The sequence below is a fragment of the Diabrotica virgifera genome, chromosome 2, assembly GCF_917563875.1.
Source record: "Diabrotica virgifera virgifera chromosome 2, PGI_DIABVI_V3a".
Taxonomy (NCBI): domain Eukaryota; kingdom Metazoa; phylum Arthropoda; class Insecta; order Coleoptera; family Chrysomelidae; genus Diabrotica; species Diabrotica virgifera.
Genome location: NC_065444.1, coordinates 61,618,871 through 61,632,645, shown reverse-complemented (window position 1 = coordinate 61,632,645; position 13,775 = coordinate 61,618,871). Strand labels below are relative to the sequence as shown.

General features: G+C 31.6%; 1 long non-coding RNA gene across 1 annotated transcript; it reads right to left on the bottom strand.

Annotated features, from left to right (window-relative positions):
• Positions 1-3,497: 3,497 nt before the first annotated feature.
• On the bottom strand, positions 3,498-3,856 carry LOC126879518 (uncharacterized). Its single transcript, XR_007696097.1, has 2 exons — positions 3,707-3,856; positions 3,498-3,600 (listed from the first exon to the last, which is right to left on the bottom strand). It is a non-coding gene; the product is annotated as an uncharacterized LOC126879518 (long non-coding RNA).
• Positions 3,857-13,775: the final 9,919 nt, after the last annotated feature.

Sequence of the window (13,775 nt, the reverse complement as noted above, 5' to 3'; positions counted from 1 at the left end):
TACATAGATCAAACCAACCTAATAATTTAAAACAGGATCTGTGAACATTATTTCATTTCAATTTACACTTTTAAGTCAGTTTGACCTGGTAAAAAATGAATCCGTTTGTCCAAAGTTTGATAGGAGGAGGCAATATATAAATTTATAAATATAAAACACCAATTTATTTAAAATCATACCACCTAGTATGACATTTAAAAATATCGGGTAGTTTACAAAATAAAATTCAAAACAACCTCTCATGAAAAATTGGTTTAAAAATTAATAAAAGCCTAAAATACTTACGTGAAAAAAGTTATATTTTACAATTTTAAAAGATAAGTAGGTATATTTTCAAAATATCTTACTCTTTATAGGAACAACGAATATTTGTAGATCTATACATTCAATAAAGTTGGTGCCTAAAACTTGCACTTATTATTCGACGCAAAATCGTTCGTTTTTTGTTATAGAATCAGTGGCGCATCTACAAGAGGGGAATGAGGAGATCCTCCCCCTCCGAACGTCCGATATTAAAGAAAAAATTGTTGAAACCTAAAAATATAGTATCTGACATAAAACTTAAACCATAGACAGAAAAAACTCAACCCAATATATCCACTAGTTTGGAAAATTAAGGGAACTTATTACGACATATAAGTTATTATTTATGTCTTTTACGTAGTTTGGGTTTATATTTTTATATCATTTGGTTAGTGTCCTTTTTTCAAGGCAAGTCCCCCCAAGGAAAATATCTAGATCCGCCACTGTATAGAATCATTACTTTTGTACTGTACTTTACATCTGTATCATACTAAACTTGAAGCATGTTAGAATAAGAGATTGGCAAAATAAATTGGTTTGACTGATTGTGTTTAAGATACAATATTTAACTTATGTAACTCCCCAAAAAAGATCAAGAGTAAGGGCTTGCTTAATCTAACTTTCAGTTTACAATTACTGGTTAACTATAAGGGAATATGGACAAATTATTAACGGAATGAAGAATACAGAATACATATATGTATATGTTGTTATTCAACATCGGATAATACAGGCAATAAAATAATAGAGAATCCATTCTGTAACTACGAAGATGGCCTTTCCATAAAAGGTACAAGAATATACAACTTGAAGTTGTAATTTTAGATATTCTGGAGGGCTTAGAGTTGCTAGATGATGTGTCATCCAAAAGTTCTGACTAGCATTTAGCTTAATCTTAATGTAGGAAAACAAAGTAGTTAGTTGTCCCAAAAACAAAAAAAAACATGAGCATCTTGGAAGTGAATGTCCAACAGGTAGAACAGGTTGTACAAGTAGGATTTTCACAATATCTTGGAGTGGCTAACGAAGAAATCTTTTTGAGATTGGATAACAAGCACGAAGTTTTATAAGCAAAAGCAAGCTGTAGTATTTCCCCCACGACATCTTAAGTAAAGACTAATAAGAACATCTAAAATTAATAATATAAGGAAAGATCGAAGGACAGAGTGCTCCAGCTCGTAAGAGTACTTTCTAGTTAAATATCCTTAGATAATGGTAAGGAGTCCGTACGATGACTTTCTTTAAACAAGGTGTTGACAATGTATAGATTGCGCTTATGACAGTCAGCTTTCAGTGTGAGCATGGTACTTGAGAAGAAGAAGAAGAGAAAGACAAATTGATGCAAACGTTTCGAATTAAACTTTTTAAAAGGTCAAACCTATACTGTTTATTTTTATCTAAACTCACTCTTTTCTGGAAGCCAAAATATGAAAATACATTTTTTAGTTCTAGTCCAATAATTAGTGTTCCATATTTCCAATTAGTTAGATTTAAATTATCTTATAGTTAGCCTGTTTATATGTAACTGTGCACTAAAAAATTAAAAACTAGGAATGATTTTAATAAAATCTTTTAATTACTTGTTACTAGCAATTGTTAAGATATGCACGATGTAAATTTAAACAAAAATATGGTTTAGTATATAGGTAACATCTTATATGCACTAGACACTTGGCATTGGAAATCATGTTTAGTGTTGACTGCAAATCATAGAACCAAAAGAGTAAACACTGGTGAAACCGGAAAAATAACTCTCTGAAAGACCATGAGTAAAATAAATAATTAAATGAAAATACTGGAAGATAACACAGATTGTCAGATTTTCAGGCAACCGACCTGAGGATTTGCTCCTAATTACTTGATAACTTATTATGAATCTAGATTAGATTACAAAGGAATGAAATTCGATAATGACTAGGAAGGAATCAACAAGAAAACATTTCAGGAACAAATCCGTATAAAAAAAATTGTAACATTGACAGGAACCTTTAGCCTAGTCTAGTGCCTCGTAGCAGATATAAGTTGAAAACGGTAAAGAGATGATGACTAGACAGTATTAGCTGAAGAAATATCTCTCCAAAGTATGTACGTATACAAGTGCGTATGGTACAACAGTTAGATGAGGCGGGAAAAAACTGACAAAAACAAATATTTCTAAACCCTCAACGCAATAGTTGCTGGCTTGTACCATAAACACGAGACTAATGAAAACAAAATACAAAGATCTCATGACACGTTGGGGCCTGAATACTGCCTGGCCTGATGTAAAGATCATACAAAACGACAGATGCAAAATTAAAGAAAACTGTCCAAATGTTTTTACCAATGTCAGTCAGATGATCGAAAGACACACTTGGTAGATCGGGTATCCTGGCTTTTATCGTAAAGTAGATGTCCACACATCGTAAAGTAGATGAAACCTCTCTACCATTCAACATAGCCTCCCATTCCAATCAATATTTACCATATTTGCTCTCAGAACAGACTTATGGATGACAATTGGTTAATAAACAACTCGTAAACATGTTTCAGGTACAAAATCCCTGCATTATATCTACCAGTGTGTACTATCATTCGTATTCTGAGGCCTAATCCCATTTTTATGAGATGTATGGGTTGAAAGTCTATCTATAGGGTGCTAACTTGGCTGCAGACTCCCTCCTCCTTTATCCGTCTTGGGACCGACAACAGTTCTATCGAGCTACTAGATCCACCCAACAAAATTGCAGGCGAAGTTTAACTCAAGAATTTATAAATTTAGGGTAAAATCAATAATGACAAATATGCATCGAAAGAACCAAAGATGTTGAGGGATCTAAAGAGGAGTAAAAACATTAGAAGAAAAAAATGTGACGTACAGTATATAAACGAATGGACACTAAAGAGAAAAGAAGAATGGAATAACCACAGAAGAATGGAGGAATCCCGTGTGATCAAAATGACCAGAGATAAATCAACAATTGGCGAAGTATGCGACGACCGCTCAAAAGATGGAGTGACATTCTTCCAAAGAGGTATTAATCTGCCAATGAACAAGCAGAATTGCTTATAAAGATGAAGAAAAAGGAGGAGAAGAAGGAGAAAAAGGAGAAGAAGAAAAAGAAGACGAATAAGAAGAGCCTGTACTAGAATTAGTTATTGGGAAAACAAACTTATATACACATTTTCTACTGCTGAATACCAATAAAATTAAAGACAATAATAAATATTTATATACTTTTTTAAAAACAACTATTTTTCAAAAGGATGAGTCCAGGTCTTTAGTAGTTACAATAGGTAAATAATTGATAATTCAACCTAAAATAAATGATCTAATTCAATTTTTTGAACAATTAAAACTCTTTCTTTATACCTACATGTATAGTCACATTATTCTCTTGAAGCATGAATTATTGCTACCTACCTCAACATAATTTACAAATCTTATCATGAAAGCTGTATCTGATGGTTCCACTTTTAGATGATTCATCTCAGACTACGACTACCTATTCGTTTTTCAGGAGTAGACTGTTTTCTTATCGTACTTTAATTCCAATCAAATAATCTAGCGTCATTTGCCACCACCGCTTGAAGAAAGAAATCGGTTGATAACGATATATCATTTTTAATCCACAGAACCAACAGTTTCACAAAAAATCTGGACCTGTTTTAGACTGAAAATATTAATATAAAATATTGTTTTCTTCCGATGGTAAGTTACTTTCAAACACTTAAACTTTCAATTGAAGTATTTTATCATGTCCCTTAATTAATATTATTTTGCTTAAGCAAAAACAGATTTAGTACATTATTGAAGGTCTGACATTTTGATTGAATCTCCAATATTCCGGTAAATACTACGTCACATTGACAAATAGCAACAAAAGAGGTAGTGCTATATTTTTATGATTTTTTAGCAGATTTAAAACTTTATTGTGATTATCGGGACGTTATGCAGTAATTGTCTTCAATTTTGCTTCTTTTGAATACGATAAAAAATATGTAGAAGAGAAAATATTAGTATCTAGCGGAAGATACATGTTAGATATTTAATTTAAGAAAAAATGAGAGATTGGTGAATAATTTATTAAATGACTCGGAATATATCCTCAAACTATAGATAACAATAAGTTCGTTATCCTAATCTACCATTTTTTCTACAATTCATCAACTCATCAACATAATATAAAGAAAAACCACACAAAAACAACGTTTTCTAAACCTGGAAGAAGGTAGATCTGACCATCCGTATCCAAACAGACATTGTTGTGACTATTTGTAAAATTGTTTTACTTGTCTCTGACATAATAATGATATATTATACGATATACCTATTTTTACAACATATAGTAAGATATTTTGGTTTTAAACTAACTGTCTATAAAGCGCTATTGAAGATAAGAATAATGATAAAGTCTTCTAGTTAGAATAGGCATAAGGGCCTGCTTGTTTTAACAGAATGATTTTCTGCTGATATATATTCGATATTGTGATCAATTTTTACAAATAGAAATATTAGAAGCATACTTTGCCTTCAAATAGAAGAATTTAAGAATATATTGAAGAAAAATAACATTTTGTTTACAAAATTCTATAGCGACTTTAATAATTTTATTTTAGGCTAACAAAAGTTGTTAAATTCTTCTATTTTATCTTTAATTTTTACAAATTTTTGCTTTAAAATATATATTGTTAAACTGTTAATTTTTTTGTTCCTATCTATTTTATTTAGACTTAATTTTCTTATAAAATAATTTTATATAGGAATAAGATTTTTGAGGTTAGAACCTCAGGGCTGTGCTGACAATAATAATTGGTAGGTTCGCCTACCATGTCTAAGATAATAAATAGGATTAAGATGTGTGCCTGTTTGTGTGAATGGGTAAAATTGTTGTCAGAAGATAAGTGAATAATTGATTTGTCACTGCCATCAATCTAAAATCATAAAATCCACAATATGGTACATGTATACAAAACGAGTAACATAACCGTTTTTATAAAGTAAAAATCTTTACAAGAAGTGTTATGGTAAAAAAGCTTTACCAGTAATTATGACTATTATACAAAAAAAGCTTAACTTAAACTCAAAACTCCGGCCAATAATAATCAACTTTATTAAGAATCCTTAATCTCCAAGAGGAGTAGATATTCTCTTATGGAGAATATATTACTAATCAATAAATATTCTGTATGGGCGCCAGGTAATCATTTATCAACCTGGGGTACCTACAGGTGGAGAAGAACAAAGTATTATTATATGCATTATAACAGTTTTAAAACTTACTTAATTTAATTTCTTTGTCTGAAAAGATTGGTAGCAGAAGAACAGCAAGATTTTAGGTCGGGAAGATCATGCACCGACGCTATATTTGTAATGAGGCAAGTCCAATAGAAATCATTAGAATACAACAAACCGGCATATTTATGTTTCGTAGACCTTAAGAAAGCATTTGACAGGGTCAAATTAAAGGACTAATTAACTATTCTAAATGGTAAATAAGCCACAATTTAACTAAAAAATGATTTTAAGTTAAATTGGGACTTATTTCCCATTTAGAATAGTTAATTACAAAAATGCCACAAGGAAATAGCTTCAGAACAAATTAAAGGAAGTTATTCATTTGTTATATTCAAGAGAGGTATCTGTAGGAATATTAACACGATCGAAAACATCTACCAGAACAACACAATAAAAGCAAAAGTAGAAGATGAATTAACTGACCCAATTGAAGCTGGGAATGGAATGAGACAGGGAGATTCCCTCAGTCCTTTATTGTGCAACCTGATCATGGATGAAATGATAAAAAAGTAAGAACTAAAAAAGGATACCAAATGAGAGAAAAACAACTTAAAATAATCTGCTATACAGATTATGCAATACTAATCTCTCAAAGTGAAGATGATTTACAACGTGAGCTACGCCAATTTAATATACCCGCCAGAAAATTTAACACGTTCATTTTCCCAAAAAAGACAAAATACATTTTTATGCATAACAGCAAATCCAATTAGATGTAAATTGGAGCTGGGGGGCAGATAATAGAACAAGTAATGGAGTTTAAATAATATCTAGGCATCGCGCTATTTAGCTACGAAAAGCTCGAAACAGAAGTGGAAGATCAAGTGAATAGAGCAACAGAGCCGCAGGTTGCCTGAATGACACAATATGAAAAAATAAAAATATCGGAAAAAACATGAAAGGTATAATTTAAAAAACAGTAATCATACCAATAATGACATACTCGCACGCGGCAGAAGCACGACCAGACACAGTGAGGACAAAAATATTGCTGGAAACAGCGGAGATGAACACCCTTCGAGAAATCGATGGTAAGACACTATGGAACAGAGCTAGAAGTACAGATATACGACAGAGATGCAAGGTGGAGAATGTTAATAACTGGGTAAGAAACAGAAGAGTAGAATGGAATGGCCACATAAGCCGAATGACAACAAATATAGTAGTAAAGACGGACAGACACGGTTCCCTAATAGAAAGACGATCGGTACGAATACCACGTAAATGATGAAACGACAACTTGCTGGAAGCACATTGAAAAACAGACAGAGTCATGCCTATAGAAAAAGAAGAAGAAGAAAAGATTGGTATTCGATCCTGATTAAAAATGGATTTTTTCAAAGTTAGCAGTGTAGTAGATTGAAACATATAGTCCTGTCGCCAGGGGGTGTACAACGGCCTTCTTTATTCAGATGGACTTACCTAAGTTTTTTTTTATGTATTTTGACCCGTAGAACACGAATTTTTTGGGTAACAGTTGATCCGGATGTCGATTAGATTGTTATAAGCAAAGAACTTGAGGAATTACATAACAGCGATTTCTCGCAAAACAAAACATTTTTTTTGTATGTTTTGGTTGATTCTAAGCAAAAAATGTTCTTCCAAGTTTTTTCGTAGGATGCACAGATTTCGAGATAAACGCGGTTGAACTTTCAAAAAATCGAAAAATTGCCATTTTTGAACCCGAATAACTTTTGATTAAAAAATAAAATAGCAATTCTGCTTACCGCATTTGAAAATTCAAGTAAAATTTTATCGGTGTTGATTATTTGCATTGCTAGAAATTTATTTTTTTATTGTTAAACAAAGCTTTAAACACATAGTGTTTCCCGTGCCCAATACATGCATTTTAATGCATTCTACGTAGAACTAGCCTCGCTTTCACTTGTACCTACTCTACCTACTCGTTCGATTTTAAATGGGAGATCATTGAAAACATCACTCAAGCACTATGTGTTTATAGCTTTGTTTAACAATAAAAAATAAAGTTTTACCAATGCAAATAATCAAAACCGATAAAATTTGACTTGATCTTTCAAATGCGGTTAGCAGAATTGCTATTTTATTTTTTAATCAAAATTTATTCGGGTTCAAAAATTGCAATTTTTCGATTTTTTGAAAGTTCAACCGCATTTATCTCGAAAACTGTGCATCCTACGAAAAAAACTTGTAAGAACATTTTTTGCTTAGAATGAACCAAACAATACAAAAAAATGTTTTGTTTTGCGGAAAATCGCTGTTATGTAATTCCTCAAGTTCTTTGTTTATAACAATTTAATCGACATCCGGATCAACTGTTACCCAAAAAATTCGTGTTCTACGGGTAAAAATACATAAAAAATTTTTGGATAAGTCCATCTGAATAAAGGAGGCCGTTGTACCCCCCTGGCGACAGGAGTAATAGGGAAAGTCACTGAAATACCATTTCTGAGATGTTCATTAAAATAATAAAAATACTTGTACATGAAGAAACTTTTAAAACGATCAAAAAAAAATAAACACACTATAAATATAACCAGTTAAACTTCGCAGCAACAAATAGAGTATAGACGATACTAACAAAATTTGATACAACTAACAAAACGAAACTACCGAAAGTGTAAAGCATATGGGAAATTATTTCAAGTAATTGTAAACAAGATGAAGATCAAGACCTAAACTGGATAAAATTTGAACCAAGTTGTCTAAATCTAAAAGTTACTATACTGCGTTCATTCCCAAAATAAGCTCGAAGTTATAGTGATTGGTGGGTGTGTCGTATCGTATCAGCTTGTCACAGATTAATTTCCAACCAATGACAAGCTTCGAGGTCACGACACACCCACCAATCACTATGACCTCGAGCTTATCGTGGGAATGAACGTAGTATAGGCATGTTGTTTTTCTTTGTTTGTACGATATCAAAAAACGACGATCTTTTTGCTCAAACTAAAGAAGTACCGGAAAGAGTTAGAAATATTGTTTTTACTTGAAAATTGTTACGTAATTTTAGAGTATAATATCGAAGGCTGGAAAACTTACAACAACTTTCTAAACTCTTTCTCTGCTCGTACTTCGTTTACCAGAGCAGCAAAATAGTGCACTCACTTTGAATTCGAAAATAAGTCGTCAAAGTCAAATATTTTTTATATTTGTAGATATGTCGTGCAATTTTTCCAACGAATAGTGCACGAAAAGGTGTCATACAATCACGGAATATATAGAAGTAGCAATACGGAGTTACAAAATCTGAAAATAATTTTTTGGCAATACAACAAATAAATAATAATTGATGGTTGGTCCATATATACGAATTATTCACCTATCTATTCTGCAGAATGTTTGAAAGCTATCATGAATGAAGCCTAGCTTAATAAAATAAAGTTAAACAATATATTATAGATGTTCGTGAATATTTGTGCAATTAAAAATAATTAATACCTTATATTATGATCAGCATATTTGTCAATCGGAAACCAAAATTTAACAGTAGTTGACAAGGTTTAACGTATGGTTTTAACGTTTTGACACGATAAAATAAAATTTAAAGAGCATTGCTACATTGAATTAAATATTATGATACTTTAGAACAAAAAGTGAGATAGTCGTAAAGTCTCGCAACTTACATACTAAAATTGGCGCAGTTGTAATCCTATTTGGGATTTATTTTTTAATGGCGTTTCGGTACATTTAAATATTCACTTTATATAAAACATTTCTAGTTAAATTTATATACGAATATTAAGGTTATTTCTGTAATTTAGAGACTCTGGTATGGCAAACAGCAAATTTGGTTAGCTTCCTTCGTATTATCGTTGGTATTCTTCTTTTGTACCTTTAAAGGTGTGTCGCTTTGTAATGTGGCTTAGCACTGGAAGTTATTGTGTTAGAGTGGATCTGATTGGTCCAGCAGTCATACTGATGGTATTATTCAGTTGAGCATTATCCGCGATAAGCGCTATGGTCCATTCACTTTAAGGAAATATAGTTTGTCAAGACATATATGTACAGAACATCTGAAACCTGACGTTTATAATATAAACATAAGGTTTCAGATGTTCTGAGCATATATTTTTTGACAAACTACATTTCTCTAAAGTGGCTAAACCTGGCGTTTATAATATAAACATCAGATTTCAGATGTTCTGTGCATGTATGTGTTGACAAACTACATTTCTTTAAAGTGAATACTCTATAGCAAACTATACTGGTAAACGACACTCAGCAATAGAAAAAACAAAACACTAGGGCTTTCTATGGTATCGACCCAGAGTATTTCTGGATGGTGTTGTACTGGTATTAGATGTTCAGCAACTTCGGTTAAATAGTCCTTAAAGTTTGAAATTCTGAGAGGTGCTCTAGTAGCTTCGACTTGATATCAAATTTTGATGAGTTTTTGCTGGATCGGCTCTCTAGGAACTCAACTCTGTCAAAGTCTCTGTGTTTCCTAAACTATGATTGATACTCATTTGTCCTAAAAATGGTCTTGTGGTTTCACCCAGATAAAAATTGTTGCATTCACAAGGTATGTTATAAATGCACTTCTTTAGTATGTCCTGTGTGTTGTTAGGTTTGGTTTTGGAAAGAATAGATCTCAGTGTGTTGGTTGTTTTAAATGTTATTGTAATATTATATTTGTTTCCTATTCATTTAATTTTTCTGGTAATAAAATTAAATAGTTTGCTGCAGGATAATCCATGTTGCTGCAAATTGGTATCAGGGGTACGTTTTCTTCAGAGCCTAGTTTTTAAACTGAACTAAATTCGTTGATAGTCTTTCCGGAACGGCTTCAATGTAAAATCTAAGAAGAAATGGTACTAGTAATGGTCCTTGTGGCAGTCCATTCTTAGATTTTTTGGGAGTGCCAATTTTTAGTTCCATTATCATTTTGTTTTTCAAAATATTTAGTATCAATATGGCTGTGAATTTACAAGCAACAATTTAAAATAATTTACATATCACTCCTTCTTGCAACATTGTATTGAACGCAACAAGTCATCAGAGGAACTTTTCAATATTCGTTGACATTCGGCTTTTACATGTATATGAATAGAGCGATAATATGCCTCATTCTGAGATCACCACGTTGACGGACAGTGAGTGAAATGTATAGGCAAGTGTTGTGACACTATATTTATTTTGCAAAGTAGAATGGGAACTAACTGAATTTCTTTTAGCGCTGATAGTTTATAAAAATAATTATGTTTTTTTAACATTTTTGTGAACATGTGGACTACGACCGTGGACATCGTGTCACATTTAATATGCATCTGTAGATGTAATGTGACGTTTTTTGACACCGATTTTTTGTCACAACTCGTTATTTTAAAAATGTCGTCTACAGACGTTGTGTCACATTACATCAATGGGAATTAGAAGTCTATAGACGTTCTGTCCGTCAACGTGTTAATCTTTCTAATTTAAATGTTACTTTTACATGGAATTAAGCCACAATTTTTGATTGTAATGAAAATTACATTTTTAACTAACTAAAGCCTAATTTGACTAATAGGGCTTTTCATTCACAGTCATTTGTTTCGAGCTTCTGTCATGTGTCACATAATATTAATATATCTACGTCATACGTTATTGGTATTTTACAATGATATAAACCAAAGGCGTATGACGTGGATATATTAATATTATGTGACACATGACAGGAGCTCGAAACAAATGACAATCGATGAAAAGCCCTATTGGCAAAAATTTTGATCGTATGTGGACGTGCATCCAACGAAATCGGACAACTTGACCACAGACAGACTGGGCCTCGATTTTTGACCCTTCGCTTCGTTATCGAACGTATTCGCTTCGTATCTGTTTAGTATACGTAGCGCATACGTTCCATAACGAAGCGAAGGGTCAAAAATCGAGGCCTTGGCCTGTCTGCTGCAGTACTGTAGAATTGATATCATCGACGATTTTGTCGAACGACGCCGCAGTACCGTAAGTGGCGGCTTTAATGTTTGACGTTTGGATTTCAGTTGAAACTTAGAAGTCAAGTATCATTGAAATAATTATGTTAATGTCCGACTGGTATATTATTTGACAAATAATGACATGACTTCGAAGTCAGTTAAATATTATATAATGCCCTAGGGCGTTGTTTTGAAAAATAACGCTCTTGGGCGTTAAATTTAAATAACTAGTTAAATAGTGTCAAGTTGACAAATAAAAACCTAAGTAAAACTATGGTTACCACAATTACGTTACGACTATAGCTGCTAAATGTACTACTTTGAAAACTAATTAATTCAAAATTCATTCAAATTTTTTGCATATAAAGAAGAATTTAGTCGGACATTAAACGTTGAAGGCACCACTGGTATTATAGATAATAACGCTTTCGGTCAACGTATACACCTCAAGCGTTATTATCCTTATAATACCCTTGGTACCTTAATAACTATAATTTTGTTAGAACCATTTTGTCTATAACAGCTGTAGGAAACCTGGGTCTTTTTGAATGGATAGAGCCTTTTTTTTGTTACACAAATTAGTTACAAATTTCGGTAATACCTATATTAATATTTCGTAATTAAATCATTACAAAAACATGGAGTCAAAAACATTCGGATTGATAAATATTTGCTGATTATTCTTAGAAAATATTGTATGTTTATTTATATAGTATCTTTTACAAACAACGGTCAATTAATTTTAGATACTCACATAGTAGTTACATCTGTTTCTCAGTAAACAGCTACTAGTAGAAAACTGTAATTTTTCTTCTTAAAAATGTCCTTTTTAGTTGGATAAAGAGATCTTTTTGCATAAAAACTTTAAAATTCCTTATCCAAGGTATATTTTATTAAAATCCCTTAAAGGGCTACATGACAGAACGTTTTTGGAATAACAATTCCACCATCAGTGCTTTTTTACAGCTAAAAGACATGCTTGAGCCACCAAGATATGTGGATGGATGGATTCTCACATCCTGTCCATGTTACTGTCCGTGATGTGAGAATCCATCCATCCCAGACAAAAGCAACTCACGTATCGTGGGTAGTCCTGTGGTGCCCGAGTGCCATTTCTTTAATTTTAACACAATAATGTAAACATTTTATAACTATATATAAGAGATATACATATCTTGGTGGATCAATTATGTCTATAACCTGTAAAAAGCACTGATGATGGAATTGTTTTTCAGAAAACTTTCTGTGATGTAGTTCTTTAATCGATTTAATAAAATATAATTTTTATACAGAATTTTAGTAATTTTTTATCTTAGAAGTCTCCTCATTAAGTCGAAATAATGTATATTAATATATAGAGTATATCATTGATTTAGTGTATTGTTAGCAAGTTGTGCTATGTATATAAAAATGTGCATATATTTAATAAATATTAAATGATAAATTTATTGCAATCACGGTACAAAATAGCTCACATTTTGAAGCTTCTTTTAAGTCTTCATGTGAAAGTAGTAGAGTAAATAATTAAAAGCAAAAAATCTCTTTATTCATTCATTCCAGTAATTATATGTTTTTAATTTCCATTGTTATGTTTGCTTTAAGCCTATTTGTTTCATGAAATTTCAAATAAATGTTAGACATTTCTGAACATACCACAAATAACAGAACATTTTTAATACTATCACTTTAAAGTTTAAACAATATTCAATAATGTTGCTTTTAAAATTAAATACTTTGACAATAAAATAAATATTCTACAGTTTGTTGTTATAAACAATGCAGACTAAAGTTTTTGCTACGTTTCTATAATACTAATGCAAAATATTATGTGTTTAAAATTTTTCAAAGAAAAAAACTACTTACTGAAAGTTTTGCAAAATTTGGCAATTATATGAAAGTATCTTAGTGAAATAAATGTATACTAAATTTACAATCAAGATGCAGTAGAAATAAACAAACCAAGAAACGTTAAATGCTACTAGGACCACTCCCAAATCATAATTTACAATGTATATACATTGTAAATCCCAAATCATGATTTCCAAAGTTTATACATTATTGTAAATTACGATTCGGGGGTGCTCCTAGTAGCATTTAACGTGTCTTGGTTTGTTTATTTCTACTGCATCTTGATTGTAAATTTAGTATAAATGTAAAATATTATGATTTTCAATGGTTCAATTAAATAGTCAAAAATATCAATTTGCCACATATTCACTTCTTCCTTGATAGCATTATTAATACATTCTTTCAGTTATCTTCATTTAAGTGACTCATGGCATTTTGAAAGAGTATTT